We start from the raw sequence: 23,047 nt of genomic DNA on the forward strand, positions 1-23,047 counted from the left end.
TCTCGGCTCTCTGCTCACCTTCACTCTTTCATTCCTCTTTTCTCCCGCCTCTGGAACAAACTCCCACACTCCCTTCAATCCCACTCCTCCCTCCAGGTCTTTAAAACAGCTGTTCACCACCATCTCTTATCTTCCCCCATCCAAAACCTTGATCTTTTCTACCCCCACTAATTCACCCCAGATCCACCTTGTTTGAAATTCCAACTTCTTTCCTGGAAGTCCTGGCAGTGTCCATATGTTTATACCTCTCCCACCCCCCCCCCCCCCCCATTCACATGCCTTCCCCCGCCCCCCCCTTCACATGCCTCCCCCCCAAAGCCCTCTCCCTCCCACAGATCTCTCGATGTCTCCATGTCTCTCGGTCCCTGCTCTCAAATGTTGTGTTTGTGTCCTTCCCCCTCTCTCCCCATCTTGTCTACCGCTCCCGATGTTATTTGTTTTATGTGTCTGCTTGTCTTTCTGTGTGATTAATGTTCGCTCTTTCACGAGCCTCGATCTTGTATACAAAAAAAAAAAAAAAAATCCTTAAAATCGTAATGCAGACGATGAGTTTGTACTATGCAATACGTCATTACTGTTTCGAGATGTAGCCCTGTATATTCGAGATGTCGATGTAGCCCCGAGATGTAGCCCTGTATATTCGAGATGTAGATGTAGCCCCGAGATGTAGCCCTGTATATTCGAGATGTAGATGTAGCCCCGAGATGTAGCCCTGTATATTCGAGATGTAGATGTAGCCCCGAGATGTAGCCCTGTATATTCGAGATGTAGATGTAGCCCCGAGATGTAGCCCTGTATATTCGAGATGTAGATGTAGCCCCGAGATGTAGCCCTGTATATTCGAGATGTAGATGTAGCCCCGAGATGTAGCCCTGTATATTCGAGATGTAGATGTAGCCCCGAGATGTAGCCCTGTATATTCGAGATGTAGATGTAGCCCCGAGATGTAGCCCTGTATATTCGAGATGTAGATGTAGCCCCGAGATGTAGCCCTGTATATTCGAGATGTAGATGTAGCCCCGAGATGTAGCCCTGCATTGCCACAATTGTACTCCTTTAAATACAAACATTGCCAAAGGACGATCAATTACAAATTGCCTTTCATTGCCACAACTGTACTTTTTGCCTTACATATTGCCTTTCATTGCCACAACTGTACTTTTTGCCTTACATATTGCCTTTTATTGCCACAACTGTACTTTTTGCCTTACAAATTGCCTTTTATTGCCACAACTGTACTTTTTGCCTTACAAATTGCCTTTTATTGCCACAACTGTACTTTTTGCCTTACATATTGCCTTTTATTGCCACAACTGTACTTTTTGCCTTACATATTGCCTTTCATTGCCACAACTGTACTTTTTGCCTTACATATTGCCTTTTATTGCCACAACTGTACTTTTTGCCTTACAAATTGCCTTTTATTGCCACAACTGTACTTTTTGCCTTACATATTGCCTTTTATTGCCACAACTGTACTTTTTGCCTTACAAATTGCCTTTTATTGCCACAACTGTACTTTTTGCCTTACAAATTGCCTTTTATTGCCACAACTGTACTTTTTGCCTTACATATTGCCTTTTATTGCCACAACTGTACTTTTTGCCTTACATATTGCCTTTTATTGCCACAACTGTACTTTTTGCCTTACATATTGCCTTTTATTGCCACAACTGTACTTTTTGCCTTACATATTGCCTTTTATTGCCACAACTGTACTTTTTGCCTTACAAATTGCCTTTTATTGCCACAACTGTACTTTTTGCCTTACATATTGCCTTTTATTGCCATAACAGGACATGTATTCCTTAAATGATTTTTAAGATTCCTTCATGCCCCCCCCCCCCCCCCCCCCATTTACTACTGAAAAGAGTTTACTTCTGACAAGAAATAAGAATGGAAATAAATCACTAGAAAGTAATTACCTTTTTTAAATTACTTTTATTCAGCAAAGAAAACAAATGACCATTCAATAAGAACTGTTAGTGGACGCCATTACTGATCTCGGCTGCAAAATGCTGCAACATTAATAGCATTGCTTTGTTTTGAAGAAGGAAGCAAATGATTGGGACTTGGTGTCGTGGGGACATTTTTTGGATGATTAAACAAGTCGATGTTGATGGAGGCCTCGATTACGACAATACAATTTGAAACTATAGTATAAGGGATTTGATATAAAGTCCAGATCTGAAGGAAAGTAGCGAGCTCGGTTGGGAATTGCATACAAATTACGCGTTGTTCACTCCGTGACTCCTGACGCGTCCGCATACGATGCGAGTGGTTAAGATGGCCGACCTGTGTGTGCGGCAGCGTCAGTTGTGTGTGTTACGTTCAGTGGGCGATGCGCTATCCGGTGGTTGGAGAGATCAGTGCATTCAACACTGACAGCACCTCCACTGTATAGTGTAGCCTACCTGTTTCCTTTACTCCCCTGGAAACCCAAGCATGTCTTCCACAACACCATCTACAATAACTGATTCCTGGCTATTGGAGTCACCCGGCACTGGAGTGAGCTGGTCCATGGGCATGGCGATCGTGACGGCCAAACCAAGCTCCACAACAGAAGGCATCACATTATAAAATTGAAGGAAACTCGAATTCAAAATACTGCTGAGCACTGCAGAATGATGATGATGATGCTGATGATGATGATTGGATCGCCAGTATTGGCATTATTTTCCCGGTGTATTTTGATTGTTGAATTTGGTATCACATCGAAACAAACTTTTTTGAAGAACTGCATGCCCAGTGTGGATGTTCCGGGTCATTTTAGCCTTCACGAGAGAACGGGAAACTATTAAATGGCCCTGATTTGAGAATTGCCGTTTCTCACGAGGGAACCCGTGTTGATCAATATGGCGGCGTCACGGCGTAACCCGGGTCACCGCTTGGTGGATCATAATACAGTATATATATGTACAGTGCATTCAGAAAGTATTCAGACCCCATCACTTTTTTCACATTTTGTTATGTTGCAGCCTTATGCTGAAATCGTTTAAATTCATGTTTTCCCTCATCAATCTACACTCAGTACCCCATAATGACAAAGAGAAAACAGGATTTTAGAAAGTTTTGCAAATTTATTAAAAAGAAAAAACTGAAATATCACATTTACATAAGTATTCAGACCCTTTGCTATGACACTTGAAATTTAGCTCAGGTGCCTCCCATTTCTCTTGATCATCTTTGAGATGTTTCTACACCTTGATTGGAGTCCACCTGTGGTAAATTCAATTGATTGGACATGATTTGGAAAGGCACACACCTGTCTATATAAGGTCTCACAGCTGACAATACACACATGAAAGCACACACAATCTTGTTTCTCACAGTCTGAGAGCCCTTTGGGTGCTTTTTTGCAAACTCCAAGTGGGCTTTCATGTGTCTTTCACTGAGGAGAGGCTACCGTGTGGCCACTCTGCCATAAAGCCCAGATCGGTGGAGTGTTGCAGTGATGGTTGTCCTTCTGGAAGTTTCTCCCATCTCCACACAGGATCACTGGAGCTCAGCCAGAGTGACCATCGGGTTCTTGGTCACCTCGATTACTAAGGCCCTTCTCCCCCAATTGCACAGTTTGGCCGGGCGGCCAGCTCTAGGAAGAGTCCTGGTTGTTCCAAACTTCTTCCATTTAAGAATTATGGAGGCCACTGTGCTCTTGGGAACCTTCAATGCACCAGAAATCTTTTTGTAGGCTTCCCCAGATCTGTGCGTCGACACAATCCTGTCTCTGAGCTCTGCAGGCAGTTCCTTCGACCTCATGGCTTGGTTTTTGCTCTGATATGCATCGTCAGCTGTGAGACCTTATATAGACAGGTGTGTGCCTTTCCAAATCATGTCCAATCAATTGAATTTACCACAGGTGGACTCCAATCAAGGTGTAGAAACATCTCAAAGATGATCAAGAGAAATGGGAGGCACCTGATCTAAATTTCAAGTGTCATAGCAAAGGGTCTGAATACTTATGTCAATGTGATATTTCAGTTTCTTCTTTTTAATAAATATGCAAAACTTTCTAAAATCCTGTTTTCTCTTTGTCATTATGGGGTATTGAGTGTAGATTGATGAGGGAAAAAATGAATTTAAACGATTTCAGCATAAGGCTGCAACATAACAAAATGTGAAAAAAGTGAAGGGGTCTGAATACTTTCTGAATGCACTCTATATATATATATATATATATATATATATATATATTGTTGCAGATCTCGACGCCGGCCTTCTCCCCTTACCAAGGGGGGATTAGTCCCCTCATCTTTGACTGACCTGGCGGGACCCGGGACCTATGACGTCCCTTCCGGACAGCGCTGAGTAGGGTATCAGGACCAAGTCGCTGTTACCTAAGTACCAGCGCTGCCCAGGAAGCAAGAAAATAAGCCCCGCACGAATCACGTGTTGATGGAAGACGCCGAGCGGTTATGCGTACACGTGATCTGCGCCGTTACAGATGGTGGAACCCGATTAGAGCGATGTTATTCGTACCACGCTTAGCCAATGGAGAAATCACAGGTACGATCGAATCAGGAAAGACAGGAGAACAAATGGTTTATTTACACTATTCACAATGATTCAGAGAAAAAGGGGACACAGTGCAGTCTTAAACAGTCTTACTTACTACCCAGGACAAACGGGCCCGTCTCACACACAGACACTTACACAGGGATTGCAGATGAGCAAGTTGATGGTCACCAGCGCGTCTAGGGATGGCTTCCGTGCAGCTCTCTCCCCGGTGCCCAGCTCGTACCGCGAAGTAGGTGAAGGCAGCAGGCAGGAGCTCGTATTGTGCCGTTGGGACGCACTGGGCTATTTACGGGGTGAACGGTAGGGGAGGGCTTCTGGTGCGGCGGTAATTCACTGGCGGCTATGGCTGCGTTTACTCACATAGCTAGGTTATGCTCTATTGGCTGGGTTGGCTGCAGCCGCGTACGTAATATGTGAATACAGTTCAACGCCTTGCAGCACTATTACACTTCACGTGCTCACAATGCGCTTGCCGTAAACGTCCTTCCAACACTCTCCTCTGCAAGTCCTTTGACAAAGCGCAATTCCTTCAAGTACTTTACAACGCGCTCCTTTCCCAACAAGCCCTTCAACAAGTCCTCTCCCTCTGCGAGTCCTGGCAACGAGTCCTTTCAAGGGCTTTCCGCGTGGGCTTATATAGCCCCGCCCTGGGAACCTTCCCGAACTCACCAGACGTTCTCTGCCATGCCCTGTCACACCATGCCGCTCGAGCCCTGATTGGTTGGTGACCCCTACCGTCCCCCCCCCCCCTGCAGCCGCCCTTACCGACCCTCCTTTACCTTCCAAGGCCTTGCCTCATGTTAACTCGACTAGGGGCAGCCAAATGGGGTGCGGGATGGATTGCGCCTGTTAGGGGGAAGGTGGAAGGTGGCCGCAAAATGAACGGGACCTAATCTCATGTCTTTACACAACGCAGATATTACTAGGGGAAATGGCCTATTCTTACACACACTAAGAAATAACTATACTACAAGGTGGCCTACGTGTTGCTCGTGGAACTAACTATGGGGGGCAACCCTTTAACCTTTAATGAGTCCATATGTACAAATCTCAAAAACCCGTAGCAATATATATATACAGACTTGGCATTTAATATGGAATATTTTTTTTTTCTTGACTTGGGTTTACTTCCTTAACTCAGCATATCAATCTGGTGAGTTTCTTTTACACTTTGGTGATTTATTTGTTAAAAGAACCATGTCACTGATTGTCTGTCGCAGCAAGAAGTCAACAACAGGATTATATCACAGGTGGCGTGGCAAAATGTACGGACAGGTGCATTTGATGATTGGCTTCACAGTCGGGTATACAAGGGTTGTTGCGTTCTGTATTAGTGGAAAACAACTGCTGCACGTCTCCAAAAGTTATTGCCGCTTCCTCTGGAGATGGTCCGTCAACTCGACAATGCTGTTCGTCATGGAGTGGTGGCTTTACGAAATTACGGCATGAAACAGCGTGCTATTGCTCAGCAGTATGGCATCACTCAAGGTCAGGTGTCAAAGATCCTGAAACGAAATGCTCAGAGGGGTGTCCCTACTCCAATACCGAGGCCAGGATGTCCCCTGGACCACAAGGAGGGATGATCGCCAGCTGCACCGGTTGGTCCGCAATGGCCGTACCAAGTCAGCTAATCGGCTTAGGGCTGAGTGGCAGCAACTGACAAATGTGCCTGTATCCAGAAGGCTCATCAACCAACGACTGGTTCAAGCAGCCTATCTTGCCAGGCATCTCCTGAGAAAGCCACGCCTGACCAGACAACACCGCCAGCGCCGATTGCAGTGGGCCAGAGAGCACCGTCAATGGCAGCCAGGACACTGGAATCACGTGACCTTCAGTGACGAGTCTAGATTTCTGGTCTATCGTCAAGATGGCCGTGTCCGAGTGCACAGCCAAGTGCATGAAGCCTACAACAAAGATTGTATAGTGCCAAGAGTCCAAGCTGGAGGTGGTGGGGTGACCGTTTGGGCTGCTTTTCATGCAGGGGGCAAAACTGACCTGGTTGTTCTGAATGGAAACCTGAACCAGTTCAAGTACAGGGCCATTCTGGAAGAAACATTGCTTCCATTTGCTCGTGCAGCCTTTCGAGGAAACTTTGTCTTCCAAGATGACAATGCACGGCCTCATCGTGCTCGCATGATCCAGCACTTTCTTGCTGACCATGGTGTAGAGCATATGGAGTGGCCTGCCATGTCCCCGGATATGAATCCGATCGAGAACTTGTGGGCAGAATTAACGCGTCAAATCGACAACTTGGACCAGCAGCCGACCTTTGTGCGTGAATTGCAGCAGACTATTGTCACTGCATGGCAAGCGATTCCTGTCCAAACCTTGGCAAATCTCGTGAACAGCATGCCTCGACATGTACGTGCTCTACTGAATGCTTGTGGGGGTTACACGAAGTACTGAACTGTAATTTTACTGTCCGTAATCCCAGTCGTAATTTAACTTTTGTTTTTGTTAAAAAAAAATTGGCAAATGTTCAAAATAAAGAGATACTTCTGGAAAACGTACAGAAGTTTAACACAGTACTGTCCATGAATTGAGTTCGATATCAGTTTACATCACTTTCAAGGATCAATTTATTTGTTTCGAAATGTCAAATGTGGTGTTTGTTTCTTTTAAAGGTCACATTAACAAAATCTAGAATGATTTCAACATAATTCCAATGAATTTTTGGTTCTAAGATATCTTGAAAAGTAAGTTCACCCCCACAAAAAAAATATTCCATATTAAATGCCAAGTCTGGATATATATTGTTACGGTTTTTAGAACCTTCACTAGTAAATTTTAGTAAATGTATCCCTTATAAATGTCCCCCTGTAGATATCCCCATCAATTGGCTGGTTAAAAATCGCACCCTAGTTAGTCCATGAACAACACGTAGCGAACCATAGGACCTCCGTAGTTATCTCTTTATTATGTGTTTCAGTTAAGGACCTGTTCCCAGTAGTTGAATCTGCGTTGCATTAATCAAATAAGATAGGCCCTTTCAATTTCCCCAATCATCTCCGCTCTTCAAAGTTCCCTTCAAAAGCGGTGCAAGTGGTTTGCTATCTCCCCACAAGACGCCATTGCCCATGTGCTCCATCTCGGAGAAGAAGGGGGAGGAGCCGCCAGATCACGGGCGTGGCACGCCGACGCACCACCCGAGGCTGTGTCAGCGAGCCCCTACCGACCAATCAGGGCTGACGAGGTACCATCGTGGGCGTGGCTCCATGAAGCGCGCATTGATTTGCAACAAACCCAATATAAGCGCGAAGCGAAGCCTTTTTACCAGTTGGAGTTGGAAGGAGAGTCGGTGAGAAGGCACGAGAGAGAGAGGTGATCCGGCGAGTGGGTCCGTGACGGCGACCACAATACAATAAGTCAATTGACATTGTCCGACCGTGTGGGTGAAAACGAGTGCGTGGAGCTGCCGCTGGTTGTTCGCCTCGAGCCCGTAACGTGGACTGGAGCCACCTTCGACGCTGCGCACCGGCCCGGACCGTCCTACCCTCTGACCTGCACGGACCCTTCTCCTTCGTCCAGTGATTCCTGCCTGCTATTCCCCTTTCGTGCGAGTCTGTGTTTGTTCTGTCTGGGCGTTGATAATTAAGACTGTTTTAAGGTTTGCCCTGTGTATCTGCTTTTTCTTCTGTAAATTACTTTCGTTCCTCCTCTTCTTTGGTTTTGTAAATAATTAATAAATATCTGTTATTCCTTACTTTGGCTTCTTCTTTCCCCTGAATGCTTTAGTCCCTTCTTCCCATTGAATACCTGTGGCGTGATTTTGGCCAAACGCTTATAGTCGGGTTTAGCCCTTTGTTAACGGCTCGAGCTGCCGAAATTTTTATTAACACCACCAAATTAAAATCGTGCCATGGATGATCAAGGCGGTCGGATGCCGGTAGGGGAGATAGAAGAGGGGTTAGAGTCAACCCAGGACCCCAGGGAAGAGGTGGGAGTAATGCGGGAGGAAAGCAAAGAAGGTGCGGTAGCAGGGGTTGCAGGCACACGAAATGGCGGCCTCCCGTACGTGACGGTGATAGCCGGACCCGCAGTGCCAATGGACTGGGGCCTTTATATGATTCATTTCAGTGCATCTATGAAGGGTGACAGTAAGGGATTGGATGCAATGATGGCTACCCAGGGGATCGACATGGGAAAAAATGAGGCACTAAGCAAGGTACAACCCGGATGGATTTAAGGAGCAAATAAACGCCACGATGAAAAGAATAGAGAAGGACATTAACAGCAGGTCAGGTGGGAAAGGCACACGGGTACGCGACGAGGTAACGCAGTTTGAGAAGCGCGGGTTGAGCGAGGCGGAGCAGAGCGCAGGTAACTGGACGGGCATAGAAATCGCGACCCGGGGTATGGGGAAGCCGGCGACCGCCGAGGTAGAAAAGGAAATTTTATTCGGACCAGCGGTCGTCGAGGGAAAGAAAAAAGAAATTAAGTCCGAATCAATTGAAGCAGTAGTGGAAATTGAGATTGAAGAGACGGCAGAGATAGGAATGGAATCGGAGGAAGAAATGGATAATGTACAAAGTCTGAATTCACATCCGGATGCCGTACTTGCTAATCCTTATAAAGATTTGCAGGTGCGTGTGGAGAGGAGGATCCCAAAGGTGAGTAAGGTGGTATATGGTGCTAAGAGGTTTTGCGGGAGAATGTTTGGCGCGAAAAGAATTTTCGCGCGCTTGGGATCCCAGCATACCACGGGCGTTTGTGGGAGGTCCGTGGTGCGCTGTGTGAGCGAAAATGGCACGCGTGTGAGGAAAAAGTGTGCGTCGAAGTTTTGTTTGTTTTTTTTGTATACAAGATCGAGGCTCGTGAAAGAGCGAACAATAATCACACAGAAAGACAAACCGACACATAAAACATATAACATCGGGAGCGGTAGACAAGATGGGGAGAGAGGGGGAAGGACACAAACACAACATTTGAGAGCAGGGACCGAGAGACATGGAGACATCGAGAGATCTGTGAGAGGGAGAGGGCTTTGGGGGGGGCATGGGAAGGGGGGGGGCATGGGAAGGGGGGGCGGTGGGAGAGGTATAAAACATATGGACACTGCCAGGACTTCCAGGAAAGAAGTTGGAATTTCAAACAAGGTGGATCTGGGGTGAATTAGCGGGGGTAGAAAAGATCAAGGTTTTGGATGGGGGAAGATAAGAGATGGTGGTGAACAGCTGTTTTAAAGACCTGGAGGGAGGAGTGGGATTGAAGGGAGTGAGGGAGTTTGTTCCAGAGGCAGGAGAAAAGAGGAATGAAAGTGTGAAGGTGAGCAGAGAGCCGAGATTTCGGCAGTTTAACCATCAGAGGGTTGCTGGCAGATCTTGTGCGACCTGTAGGAATATTTGGGGGACAGAGCACAGAGAGAGCTGGGGGTGCAAGGCCGGAGAGGAGTCGGAAGAAGACAGAAAGACCACCGACCTGCCTGCGGTGAGTGAGTGAAAGGCCCTCAGAGATAGCTTCATCGCGGGAGATTCCAATAATTCTGAAAGCTTTGGTTTCAACAGCGTGAAGCCGAGCTAGGTGTGAGGCAGGAGCACCGGCCCATAGGGGAGAACAGTATTCCATTGAGCTGCGGATGAAAGCCTTGTATGTGGTGAGGAGCTCAGGTGTGCCGAGGAAGGACTTCGCACGACGGAGGATGCCCAGTCGGCGACTGGCTTTGGAGGCCAGCTTGGAAATGTGGTTTTCCCAAGAAAGATCATGGCAGATAGTGAGACCCAAAAGCTTGAGCGACAGAACTTCTTGGAGTGGATTGTTGAGAAAGTAGATGGGAGGGTTCTCCAGTCGAGCTTTTCGGAGAGACATAGTAAGATGACATCGTAAGTAGTAAGTAGTAAGAGAGACATAGTAAGTTTCTGCGCATGCGCAAGATTGGTCGTCACGTCTCTTCAAAGCTGTCCCCGCGCGCACGCTTTCGAAGTTAAGTAATTTTTCACAATTGTGTTTTTGTCGAATCTGTATCTTTCTTTCGGTGCATGTACCTATTGGGGTGACTTTAATAGGTCTCTCGGTGTTGGTTTTTCATACCTGTGTACAGAATCGTCGTTTTTTTCGTATCGTGTATTCTGAGGCCTAGTGTAGTGCTAGTAGGCTACCATGTCAGCCCTTGGCTTGAGGCTTTTTTTTTGTCTCAGCGGTTCTTCGATCACGCTGCAAATTACTTTCGGTCTCTGTTTTTCACGGTCTTTTCACCCCATACTTCCTTGTTTTAAAATCTCAAAAAAAAAACCAAAAAAAAATATTTTGCTTCCCTGTTGTTATCCGTTTGTTCATTCTTATTTGTTCGTTCGTTCTTCGACCACGTTGTTCGTGATCACGTGATCACGTTGTTAAATGTTTCATCTGTCCCCTGAAGAACTTTATTTTGTCATATTCTATAACACCCTTTTCTTCTTCTTCTATAAAAGGATGCTTTCGACTTGCTCACCAAATCTATTCATTCCAAAAAAAAATTCCATCTCTTACAGTGCATCTTTCATTCATTCCCTAAACTCTCCAGAACTCCACCCATCCTTCAGCGTCCTCAAATGTATTTTTGACTCGAATGTCTCAAGAAACTCATTTTGCAATAAATGTTCGTTTCCCATTAATCGTACACTTTTCAAAATCCAATCTCACCCCTTCCCTCCAAATCTTCCCCATCACCTATCTCTTTCAAATCTTCCCCCTTGCCCCTCCCCCCCAAATCTTCCCCATCACCCATCCCTTTCAAATCTCCCCCCCTGCCCCTTCCCTCCTAAACTCCCCCCACACCCCTCCCCTCCGAGACTCTCCCTCACTCCTCCCCTCCTAGACTCCCCTCTCACCCCTCCTCCTCAAAGCATCCTCCCCGCTTCTTCCCCCTTCCAACTTTCACCTTCTTCTCCCTCAACCTTCTGCCTCACTCTTCCCCCTCCTCAAATAACACCTCACTGCGCCTCACCCAATCACCATCAAACCTTTTGTCTGCCCCATTCGTGCCTTTCTCCAAGCTATTCCCTAATCCTAATCTCTGACACACCTTCAACAGCTCTCCCTACCACTTCCTCCTCTTCCACATCTTACCCTAACGCCCCCCCCCCCCCCCCTGTTCTGTATCCGATGCTCCCCCTTCCTCTTCCTTAACAGTATGGACCTCAAACATCCGGAGCCTTCGCTCAAACTTAACTGATCTCTCCATACAGGTTGCTTCTGACAAACCAGACGTGATCTGCTTAACAGAAACTTTCCTCCTTCATGATGTCTCTGATTCCTTGGTATCTTTCCCAGGTTACTCCCTCCTATGGTATGATAGACCTGAGCCTCGTCCCGGAGGTGGGGTTGCTATCTTTATCAAAAACTCTCTTTCTCACTCGCCCTGCACTGCCCTCTCTCCACCTCACCCCCAGGAATACCTTTAGCTACGGCTTCCCCTTCGCTCCCACCTTTTGTTCATATGTGTGTTGTACCGTCCACCAAACAGTGATGACTCCATCTAGATCTCGCTGTCTGATAATATGGACCAACTTCTATCTACCCATCCCAACTCTCTCTTCCTCATATGGGGTGATTTCAACTGTCACCATGCCAGTTGGCTGGGGGTGGGTACCTCTCTCACCAGCCATGGCTCTTCAGCAAAGGACTTCTGTGACTCACTGGGACTGACACAATCTGTCAATTTCCCAACCCGGATCTCAGTCAACGGAGCATCTTCTCTTCTGGACTTGGTTATGACTAACTTCCCTGAAAATGGCTGCTGCTCTTCTTCTGCTCCAGTCGGCTCTTCTGATCATGTGCTTGTTAAAGTGGACATCTCTCTGACCATTCTCAGAGAGCCTCCTCAGCGGCGACGAGTCTGGCATTTCACTCAGGCCAACTGGCACGGTCTTCAAGCAGCCATCAATCATCTGGGCTGGTCTCCCATCTCTACTGCCTCTGACATCAACTCATCCTGGGAATTCTTCCAAAGTAAATTGCTCTCTCTCATGCACAGATTTATCCCATCTCGTCTTCAGTTGTCATACCCTTCCTCCCGTCCATGGTACACGGAATCTTGTGGTGAGGCTATTGCCCAGAAACAACTTGCTTTCGTCTCCTGGAAAGCAAATCCAACGGAAGGAAATCTCATTTCCTTTCACAAAGCCCGAAACAAGTGTGCGTCCACCCTCAGGAGAGCCAGGAAACAATATCTCTCCGTTCTCAGGACCGAACTCTCTTATCTGTCTCCCTCTTCCAAATCCTGGTGGCGTCTGGTCAAATCTGTTTCTGGTGTTTGTTCCCCCTCCATCCCTTCCCTCACCTCAAATGGCCACACGGCTAACTCTGCACGTGAAAAAGCTGAATGCCTCAACTCTGTGTTTGCCTCTAAATCTTGTGTCCCAAACCCATCCCTCTCTGTACCCACCGTACCCAGTCGTACCCAGCTGCTCCTGGACTCTGTGTCCTTTCCTCCTGACAAGGTGGAAAAGTTTCTGTCAACCCTCGACTCTGATTCCGCAACTGGACCTGACGGCATCAGCCCACGGGTCCTAAAATCATGTTCTTCCGCTCTTTCACTCCCTCTCTCTGTTCTCTTCACCCTCTCTTTTGCTCAAGGTCATCTTCCATCTGCTTGGAAATCTGCCAACATCACCGCTTTGCACAAAAAATGTGCAAAAACAGATCCCAGCAACTACAGACCAATCAGCCTTCTCCCAATTATCAGCAAAGTCATGGAATCCATCATTGCTTCAGATATGAAATCTTTCCTCTTCTCCAATGGCTTGATCTCTGATCATCAATTTGGTTTCAGACCTGGACACTCCACTCTGGACATGCTGCTTCTGCTTTCTCAACAATGGATGGAGGTCCTCAATGCCAAACAGGAAATTAGAGCAGTCTCCCTTGACATATCACGTGCCTTCGATACGGTCTGGCACCCCGCTCTGCTCGCCAAACTCTCCTCTTTTGGTATCCATGGAAATCTCCACGCATGGCTGGTGGACTTCCTCTCTAGTCGTAGTCAACGTGTGGCCCTGAATGGGTTTCTCTCATCTCCTCTTCCTGTCCAGGCTGGAGTTCCCCAAGGCAGTGTTCTGGGCCCTGTGCTTTTTCTGGTCTTCAACAGTGATCTCTCTGACTCTCTTGAAAATCCTCTCTATCTCTTTGCTGACGACTCTACTCTCTGTCGCTCCATTCTTCATCCCTCAGATCAGCAGTCTGCAGCCTCCTCACTCTCTGCAGACCTTGACAAAATCACAGACTGGGCAAACAAGTGGAACATGTCTTTCAATCCTGACAAATCTCACACTCTTACGATGTCTCTCCGAAAAGACCGACTGGACAACCCTCCCATCCACTTTCTGAATAATCCTCTCCAAGAAGTTCTGTCACTCAAGCTTTTGGGTCTCACTATCTGCCATGATCTTTCCTGGGAAAACCACATTTCAAATCTGGCCTCCAAAGCCAGTCGCCGACTGGGCATCCTCCGTCGTGCGAAGTCCTTCCTTGGCACACCTGAGCTCCTCACCACATACAAGGCTTTCATCCGCAGCTCAATGGAATACTGCTCTCCCCTCTGGGCTGGTGCTCCTGCCTCACACCTAGCTCGCCTTCACGCTGTTGAAACCAAAGCATTCAGAATCATTGGAATCTCCCGCGATGAAGCTAACTCCAAGGGCCTCTCACTCACTCACCACAGGCAGGTTGGTGGTCTTTCCGTCTTCTAACGACACCTCTCTGGCCTTGCCCCCCCCCCCCCCCCCCCAGCTCTCTCTGGGCTCTGTCCCGCAAATATTCCAACAGGTCGCACAAGATCTGCCTGCAACCCTCTTATGGTTAAAATGCCAAAATCAAGACTCTCTGCTCCTTCACTCCTTCATTCCTCTTTTCTCCCGCCTCTGGAACAAACTCCCTCACTCTCTTCAATCCCACTCCACCCTCCAAGTCTTTAAAACAGCTGTTCACCACCATCTCTTATCTTCCCCCATCCAAAACCTTGATCTTTTCTACCCCCGCTAATTTCACCCCAATTCCACTTTTTTGAAATACCAACTTCTGTCCAGGAAGTCCTTGGTGTCCTTGTGATTTATACTTCTCCCTCCCCCCCCCCCCCCCTTCCCATGCCTCCTCCTCCCGGGCCCTCTCCCTTCCACACATCTCCCTGCTCTCGGATGTTGTGTTTGTGTGCTTCCCCTTCTCTCCCCATCTTGTCTTCCGCTCCCTCTTTTTGGGTATTTTGTTTGTCTGGTTGATTTGTTTGTGAAGTAAATGTTAGCTCTTTCACGAGCCTCGATTCAGTAAAAAAAAAAAAAAAAAAAAAAAAAATGAGTGTGAGATTTGTCAGGATTGAAAGACATGTTCCACTTGTTTGACCAGTCTGTGATTTTGTCCAAGTCTTCAGAGAGTGAGGAGGCTGCAGACTGCCGATCTGAGGGAAGAGGAATGGAGCGGCAGAGAGTGGAGTCATCAGCAAAGAGATAGAGAGGATTTTCCAGAGAGTCTGAGAGATCATTGATAAAGACCAGAAAAGTGAGTGTGTTACAAAGTGTGGGAGTAAAACCGAGTGCGAGCAAGAATGCACGTCGGAGTGTATGTGTGATGAGAGTGATACGGAGAGAGAGATGGATGAGGAGCTGGTGTGGGAATGCACACTTGGAATGGTTGAGCGTGTGCGAGGAGGTACACCTGAGTTGGTGGTGAAGCGCGTGATTGGGTGTGCAAAAGAGTGCACACCCATGGTTGTCACAGAGGATGTGACCGAGGAGTGGGCGCGAGGAGGTGTGCGAACGACGAGTGTGCACAAGAAGGTGCGTGAGAGGAGTGGTGTGTAACAGGGAGTGCGGTGGTGGAATGGATGGAGTGTGTGGGATGTACGAGAGGCGCTGAGACGCCGGGCTTGGTGAGTGTGAAAGGGGTCGCGTATGCGTGTGAGCATGCGAGTAAGGCATCGACGTTAAACGGAGCAGCGGTTAGACTGACGTTTAGCCAACGCGAGCACACGGTCCGTGCCGGGCTTTGGGTGTTGCGGGAGCCGGCGGGGATCGGTGCAGCGTCGCTTCTGTTCGGAGCGTCGTGCACGATCCGGGCCGGGCCCCGCCCCGCACGGTCGAGTCCGGGCTTTGCCGGGCAAGGCGACCGGCCCGGTTCGAGGGAAGGTAGGAGGGATCGGAACGGAGCCCCCTTGTGGTTGCGGCGTTCCGGCCTGGCAAGATTGGCCCACCGCGCGGGAGACCGAAAGGCCCCACGCCGGGATGATGCTTTGAATCTCGGCCAAACCAAACCTCCTCCCCTGAACCGAATGCCGGACGGACCCAACCTGCAGGTGACCAAACCACCCGAATTCATTGCTCGGCTTTGCGAAGCCGAGCTTTGAAAATGCATTGACGTACCGAGAGGCTCAGATATAGCGGACTGTGATGATGATAGTGTTTTGATTCGAAATTGGGAATAGTGAATAGGATTGGCAGTAATGATTGGCAAATTTGATGGGTAAAACTGATTGGCAGTAATGATTGGCAAAAATTGGATGGGCAAAATTGATAGTGAGAGATGCCCGATGTGGTGGGATGGCAACTCTGCCATCCCTCACATCCACATGATGTTTCCGACACCTCATTCTTCACATGATCAAATACAATTTGATGGTGCGGCTCCCATATGAATTCAGAATCCTTTTTGAGAAGGTCTCTAAGAGTCGCGGATTTCACACTGAAGTCTTTGATGAAGCGCGACAAATATGTCACGAGGCCGATGAAATTTCGAAGCTCGGCTTTGTTCTCAGGTTTTGGAACAGCTCTCAGATCTTGAACCTTCTGCTGGGCAGGCTGAGCTGTAGTTTATGGGGTTATGGCGGTGTAAACCAAGCCAGGGAGGGTTTGGATAATTGATAGGAATTTAGAGAAAGATGACCATAGGTAACGTTATATTTAAGTAGCGACATGTACAGGTAGTCGGCGACGTAGAAGAGGTTAGATGGTTGTTAACCTGGGAGCGCAATAGTATAAGGGGTGACTGGGAAGCGCGAGTTTCAGAAGGGGGGTAGTCAGCTTAGACGATGCAGTGTGTGTGAAGGAGGTGATTGAGCAGTGTTTGGTGAAAAGTGCGATTGTGAGTTGTATTGAGCGAATGGTCCTGGAGGAAAGACGGGTGCAAGAGCCACCAGGTGTGTGTGAACACATGTGTGTAGGTGAAGTACAGGTGAATGGAGAATGGTTGAATTGAATAGATGGTCTGGAGTGAATAGAGTATGGAGTGTATGGAGAATGGTTGTGTGAAATAGCTGGTATGGATTATATGGAGTATGGAATGGATGGTGTGGAGTGAGTAGTGTGGAATATGTGGAGTGGAGTGGTTGGTGCGAAAGGAGTGGATGGGGAAGATGGACCCCTTTCACGAATACCCGGGGAGGGTAGTTTAAAAGTAGGTAGAGGGTATAGGTATATTGTGGTGGATATTGGCATCTGTGGTGCGTGTGGTAGAATGGTGTTTGGATGGGTGCATTAGTGAAGTGGAAATGGCTGGGCATGTGGCCTGTTAGTAAGTGTAGTTGAATGGGCACTCCGCCACTGTCAGGATGTCGGCCAGGTGAGGCTGCAGGTGGGCTCTGGGAGCCAGTAGAGTTGTTCAGTGGGGCCCGAGGATCCGGAGGACGGACCCGGGTAGCCCAGTGCCAGAGAGGGCACCGAGTGGGGAGAGCGCCAGAGGGCCTTCCCCAGGTAGATAGGTTAGGGTAAGGAGCAGGTAAGCTCGGAGGCAACTGCAGTGGCGGAGGTGTGCAGGTAAGTAGACCTGTTGGGGAGCCACACGACCCAGCCCGGAAATTGTGCGAAGGCACAAGGAGTTGAATCGGGGGAGTGAGACCCAAAATTGGTGAGCGCCACAGATGGTCAGTGGGAATTGGTTTTTAGAACCGCATAGAGTAAGGTGGCCAATGGTTTTGCAGGGAAAGACCCTGGGTAGAGTAAGAGTGTTGAAGTCATTTAGAAGGATAGTTCGGATTGAAATCCCTTCGTACCATCTGCAGCCACTCACCTGAGGTGATGACATGACTCCACACCATGGTTGTTTTGTGTATTTTTTTGTGCAAATGTTTTGGAATGGTAAGACGCATCATGACGTGGGGGTGACAATGTGCTGGTTGTTCCATCTCTTCCTCCTTATGAGGAATTGATGAGAAATTGGGCTTGATGGCAAATTTGGATTAGAGGGATTGTGGACGAATTTGGAATTAGGGGAGATATGGGGAAGACAGGACGTAGAGCCGAATTGTAAATTGTTGTGTAAATATGGGGTAAGGGGCAAGGGTAGATTAGGTGACAGGGGGGAGGGGGGGTGGCGTACGACAGGGACGAGCTTTCTCCGCTCGCTCTCCTGTGCACCTCACCTCTGCATTACCTTGTGTTGATGTGTACCATTGCGCCCTTGCACCCCGCTGACTCTGCTTTGTCCTCCTTCCCCACCTATGGACCGTGCTCTCTGGGCACTGAGGGGGAAAGCATGCAGGAGCCGCATTTGTGTGCCCGAGCCGCCGCTGCACAGCCTGCCTGGATCGGTACACCACCTTATGGACCGCACGACTTGCGGCCGAGCACCACCATATGGACCACACGCTTCTGTGGCTAAGCACCACACCCTTATGGACCCCATGTATTGGGGCGTGGCCCCTCTGCTGGGACCGGCCATGATGGCCAGAGAAGAGTTGGCTTGCGGAACACAGAGAGATGGCCCCTTTTGCCATACAGGTGGACCACCCTTAGTTGGCCCCTGTTGGCCATAAATAAAAATGGACGCGTTTTGTGTCTTTTTATTATTTGCAAATAGGCAGCAAGCCACAAGATAGGACAACATCTGGAAGAAACATCGGCCAGCAGAGCAGGAGCAGAAAGAAGAACCCGGTCAACAGTTTGTGTTGTTTTTATTTGAAATATGTGCAATGAGCACTGGATGGTGCTTTGCTGTTTTTTTTTTGGTGCTGATTGGTGCTTTGGTGCTTTGTAATGCTCTTGTGCTAGGGGGTGCACTGCAATATCAATTGTGCATCCCCAGGCACTTGAGTATGGTGTATCGGTGCAGTGCAGTGCATGCTCTTCCTCTTTTTCAGGAACATATTTTGTCTCCCAAAATGACAGGTCCTGGGTTGCAGTGTAAATACAAATTAGTGTTTTGTAAATAATGCTCCCCACCGTAAATGTATAGTTTGCGAATAATTCCGTGATTCGGTTATCCTGTGGGTGTGAGTCTCTTAGGTAGGATGCAACGTAGCAGGCGGGACATACGTAGTTGTTTTAAAACTGTCGCACTCAAGGGTAAGGTTAATAGTAGAGGGCTACTACACCTGAGTGTCACATTAAGTAAAGTTAGTTCGGGTCAAGACGACCCTAGAGGAAAAACGGGTGCTGTGTTACGGTTTTTAGAACCTTCACTAGTAAATGTATCCCTCATAAATGTCCCCCTGTAGATATCACCATCAATTGGCTGGTTAAAAATCCTAGTTAGTCCATGAACAACACGTAGCGAACCATAGGACCTCCGTAGTTATCTCATTATTATGTGTTTCAGTTAAGGACCTGTTCCCAGTAGTTGAATCTGCGTTGCATTAATCAAATAAGATAGGCCCTTTCAATTTCCCGAATCATCTCCGCTCTTCAAAGTTCCCTTCAAAAGCGGTGAGAGTGGTTTGCTATCTCCCCACAAGATGCCATTGCCCATGTGCTCCATCTCGGAGAAGAAGGGGGAGGAGCCGCCAGATCACGGGCATGGCACGCCGACGCACCACCCGAGGTGGAGTCAGCGATCCCCTACCGACCAACCAGGGCTGGTGAGGTCCCATCGCGGGCGTGCCTCTATGAAGCGTGCATTGATTTGCAACAAACCCAATATAAGAGCAAAGCGAAGCCTTTTTACCAGTTGGAGTTGGAAGGAGAGTCGGTGTGAAGGCACAAGAGAGAGAGGTGATCCGGCGAGTGGGTCCGTGACGGCGACCACAATACAATAAGTCAACTGACATTGTCCGACCGTGTGGGTGAAAACGAGTGCGTGGAGCTGCCGCTGGTTGTTCGCCTCGAGCCCGTAACGTGGACTGGAGCCACCTTCGACGCTGCGCACCGGCCCGGACCGTCCTACCCTCTCACCTGCACGGACCCTTCTCCTTCGTCCAGTGATTCCTGCCGGCTATTCCCCTTTCATGTGAGTCTGTGTTTGTTCTGTCTGGGTGTTGATAATTAAGACTGTTTTAAGGTTTGCCCTGTGTATCTGCTTTTTCTTCTGTAAATTACTTTCGTTCCTCCTCCTCTTTGGTTTTGTAAATAATTAATAAATATCTGTTATTCCTTACTTTGGCTTATTCTTTCCCCCGATCGCTTTAGTCCCTTCTTCCCATTGAATACCTGTGGTGCGATTTTGGCCAAACGCTTTATAGTCGGGTTTAGTCCTTTGTTAACGTCTCGAGCTGCGGGTTGCTAAACCATTCGGCAATCTACCATCACATCCGCGGTTCGAGCGGGGACTCAGTTCCCTGTGTTGCGGAGAGATTGGTGAAGGTATTTGGGAAATCCTTGACCAATCACCCTGGCCAATCTCATCCCCGCAAAGGAGCGAGATAGTTCCAGGACTCGGACGGCCAGCTTAAAAGACGAGGGGATTAAACCCCCCTCGGTAAGGGGAGTGCCGAAACCGAGATCCGTAACAATATGTATATATATATATACATTGTTGTGGTTTTTAGAACCCTCCACTTTGTAAATATTGTAATAATCCCTTATAAATAATCCCCTGTAAGTATTCCCATTTTTGGTGTAAAAGGTCAAAGGTCGCACCCTAGTTAGGCCACGAGCAACACGTAGCACACCATAGGCTTCTCCTTTAGTTATTTCATTCGTATGTGTTTCAGGTAAGGATCTGTTCCCAATAGTTGAATCTGCGTTGTATTAATTAAATAAGAGTAGGCCCCCTTGTCAATTCATATTGTGGCGTAGCCTTCCTCCAAATTGTGTTCCTGGGCTTGCCAGTAGCGTTCGCTGCCTGGCTCAGCCGCCATTGAACACGAGGTCAGGCTTGGAGAAGAAGGGGGCGGGGCGGCAAGAACGAGGTGTGGCCACGTCAACTCACCACCCTTTCCCTCACCCTCTCTCCCCCATTGCCGGATTAACCATTAGGCAGACAAGGCATGTGCCTCAGGGCCAGCCAAAAATTCGGGCCACAAAAATGGACAAGCAGTTTTCGTCAATTTTTATTATTTTAAACAAATTATTTCTAATTTCTGTCCCTGCCAGTACAGGGTAATATATGTATCTCAATTTTCGCAAATATTTTCAAGGTGCGCTACATCACTCTATAGTGTTTAATGTGGTTTGTATTTTATAATAAAAGGTTTTAAAACTTATACATCTGATGTTCTAGTTGCAGATTCAATCCATCGTTATGTCAGGACGTAAAGGTGGCTGGGAGCGAGCTCAGGAGTTGAAGAAAAAGAAGCATAAGGATGATCAACTACTTATTCTTTCCCCCGATCGCTTTAGTCCCTTCTTCCCATTGAATACCTGTGGTGCGATTTTGGCCAAACGCTTTATAGTCGGGTTTAGTCCTTTGTTAACGGCTCGAGCTGCGGGTTGCTAAACCATTCGGCAATCTACCATCACATCCGCGGTTCGAGCGGGGACTCAGTTCCCTGTGTTGCGGAGAGATTGGTGAAGGTATTTGGGAAATCCTTGACCAATCACCCTGGCCAATCTCATCCCCGCAAAGGAGCGAGATAGTTCCAGGACTCGGACGGCCAGCTTAAAAGACGAGGGGATTAAACCCCCCTCGGTAAGGGGAGTGCCGAAACCGAGATCCGTAACAATATGTATATATATATATACATTGTTGTGGTTTTTAGAACCCTCCACTTTGTAAATATTGTAATAATCCCTTATAAATAATCCCCTGTAAGTATTCCCATTTTTGGTGTAAAAGGTCAAAGGTCGCACCCTAGTTAGGCCACGAGCAACACGTAGCACACCATAGGCTTCTCCTTTAGTTATTTCATTCGTATGTGTTTCAGGTAAGGATCTGTTCCCAATAGTTGAATCTGCGTTGTATTAATTAAATAAGAGTAGGCCCCCTTGTCAATTCATATTGTGGCGTAGCCTTCCTCCAAATTGTGTTCCTGGGCTTGCCAGTAGCGTTCGCTGCCTGGCTCAGCCGCCATTGAACACGAGGTCAGGCTTGGAGAAGAAGGGGGCGGGGCGGCAAGAACGAGGTGTGGCCACGTCAACTCACCACCCTTTCCCTCACCCTCTCTCCCCCATTGCCGGATTAACCATTAGGCAGACAAGGCATGTGCCTCAGGGCCAGCCAAAAATTCGGGCCACAAAAATGGACAAGCAGTTTTCGTCAATTTTTATTATTTTAAACAAATTATTTCTAATTTCTGTCCCTGCCAGTACAGGGTAATATATGTATCTCAATTTTCGCAAATATTTTCAAGGTGCGCTACATCACTCTATAGTGTTTAATGTGGTTTGTATTTTATAATAAAAGGTTTTAAAACTTATACATCTGATGTTCTAGTTGCAGATTCAATCCATCGTTATGTCAGGACGTAAAGGTGGCTGGGAGCGAGCTCAGGAGTTGAAGAAAAAGAAGCATAAGGATGATCAACTACTCAAGACTACTCATAAATTGACATCGTTTTTCCATGTGGTGGAGAAAGATGCTGGTGTTGGTGGTGATGATGATATAGATTCAACTAAGGACTCCCCTTCAACATCCCCCGCAGTTGATCCTGTCGAAGACAGGCCGGCCGACGATGGTGACACAGACACTAGGGGCGAAGGTGCTTCGGTATCGACTCCACTGATTCCCAACGATGTCGGGTTGTTTGGTAACATCACAGACAAACTGCGCCATGTATGCATCAGCTTGGGCACTGACCATTTTCGGAACTTGCATGACAGTTATCCAGAAACGAAGCGCGAATACTCTGGGGTGAATCGCTTTCTTAATGCCAGTGCCTTCAAACTGGTTTTGCCAAATGGGGAGGTAGCTGATCGTGATTGGCTTGTTTATTCTCCTGCCAATACTTGCGTTTTCTGTTTTCCATGCACTCTGTTGTCCTCTGACAGAGGTGCACAGCTTTCTGGCTCGGGATTTACTGATTGGAAGAATACGGCTCAGTACATGAAATCAGCCCAAAGCACATAGAATCATTTCTAACATTTTGTCAGCGGAGTGCTGATGCCGGTCGAGTTGATGAGCAATTGCATCAAAAAATGCTGGAGCAGCGCAACTATTGGGAAAATGTGTTGCCACAATTACTTTTCTTTGCGAGAGGGGTCAGTCGTTTCGAGGTAGTAACGAAATTGTTGGCTCCAGCAGCAATGGTAATTACTTGGGCATTTTGGAGTTGATTAGCCAGTTTGATCCGTTTTTGTCCCAGCACATCCATTACCATGCCGATCGGGGTTACCATCACATTACCATCACACGTCTTATTTGTCAAAAACAATCTGCGAAGAATTAATTGCTGTGATGGGCAAGCAAGTACTTGGTCGCATCAAGGATGAGATTTCGAAGTCGCAGTATTTCTCCGTTTCAGTGGACTCCACACCAG

This window comes from Myxine glutinosa, chromosome 5, assembly GCF_964187855.1.
Source record: "Myxine glutinosa chromosome 5, kmMyxGlut1.1, whole genome shotgun sequence".
NCBI classification, from domain to species: domain Eukaryota; kingdom Metazoa; phylum Chordata; class Myxini; order Myxiniformes; family Myxinidae; genus Myxine; species Myxine glutinosa.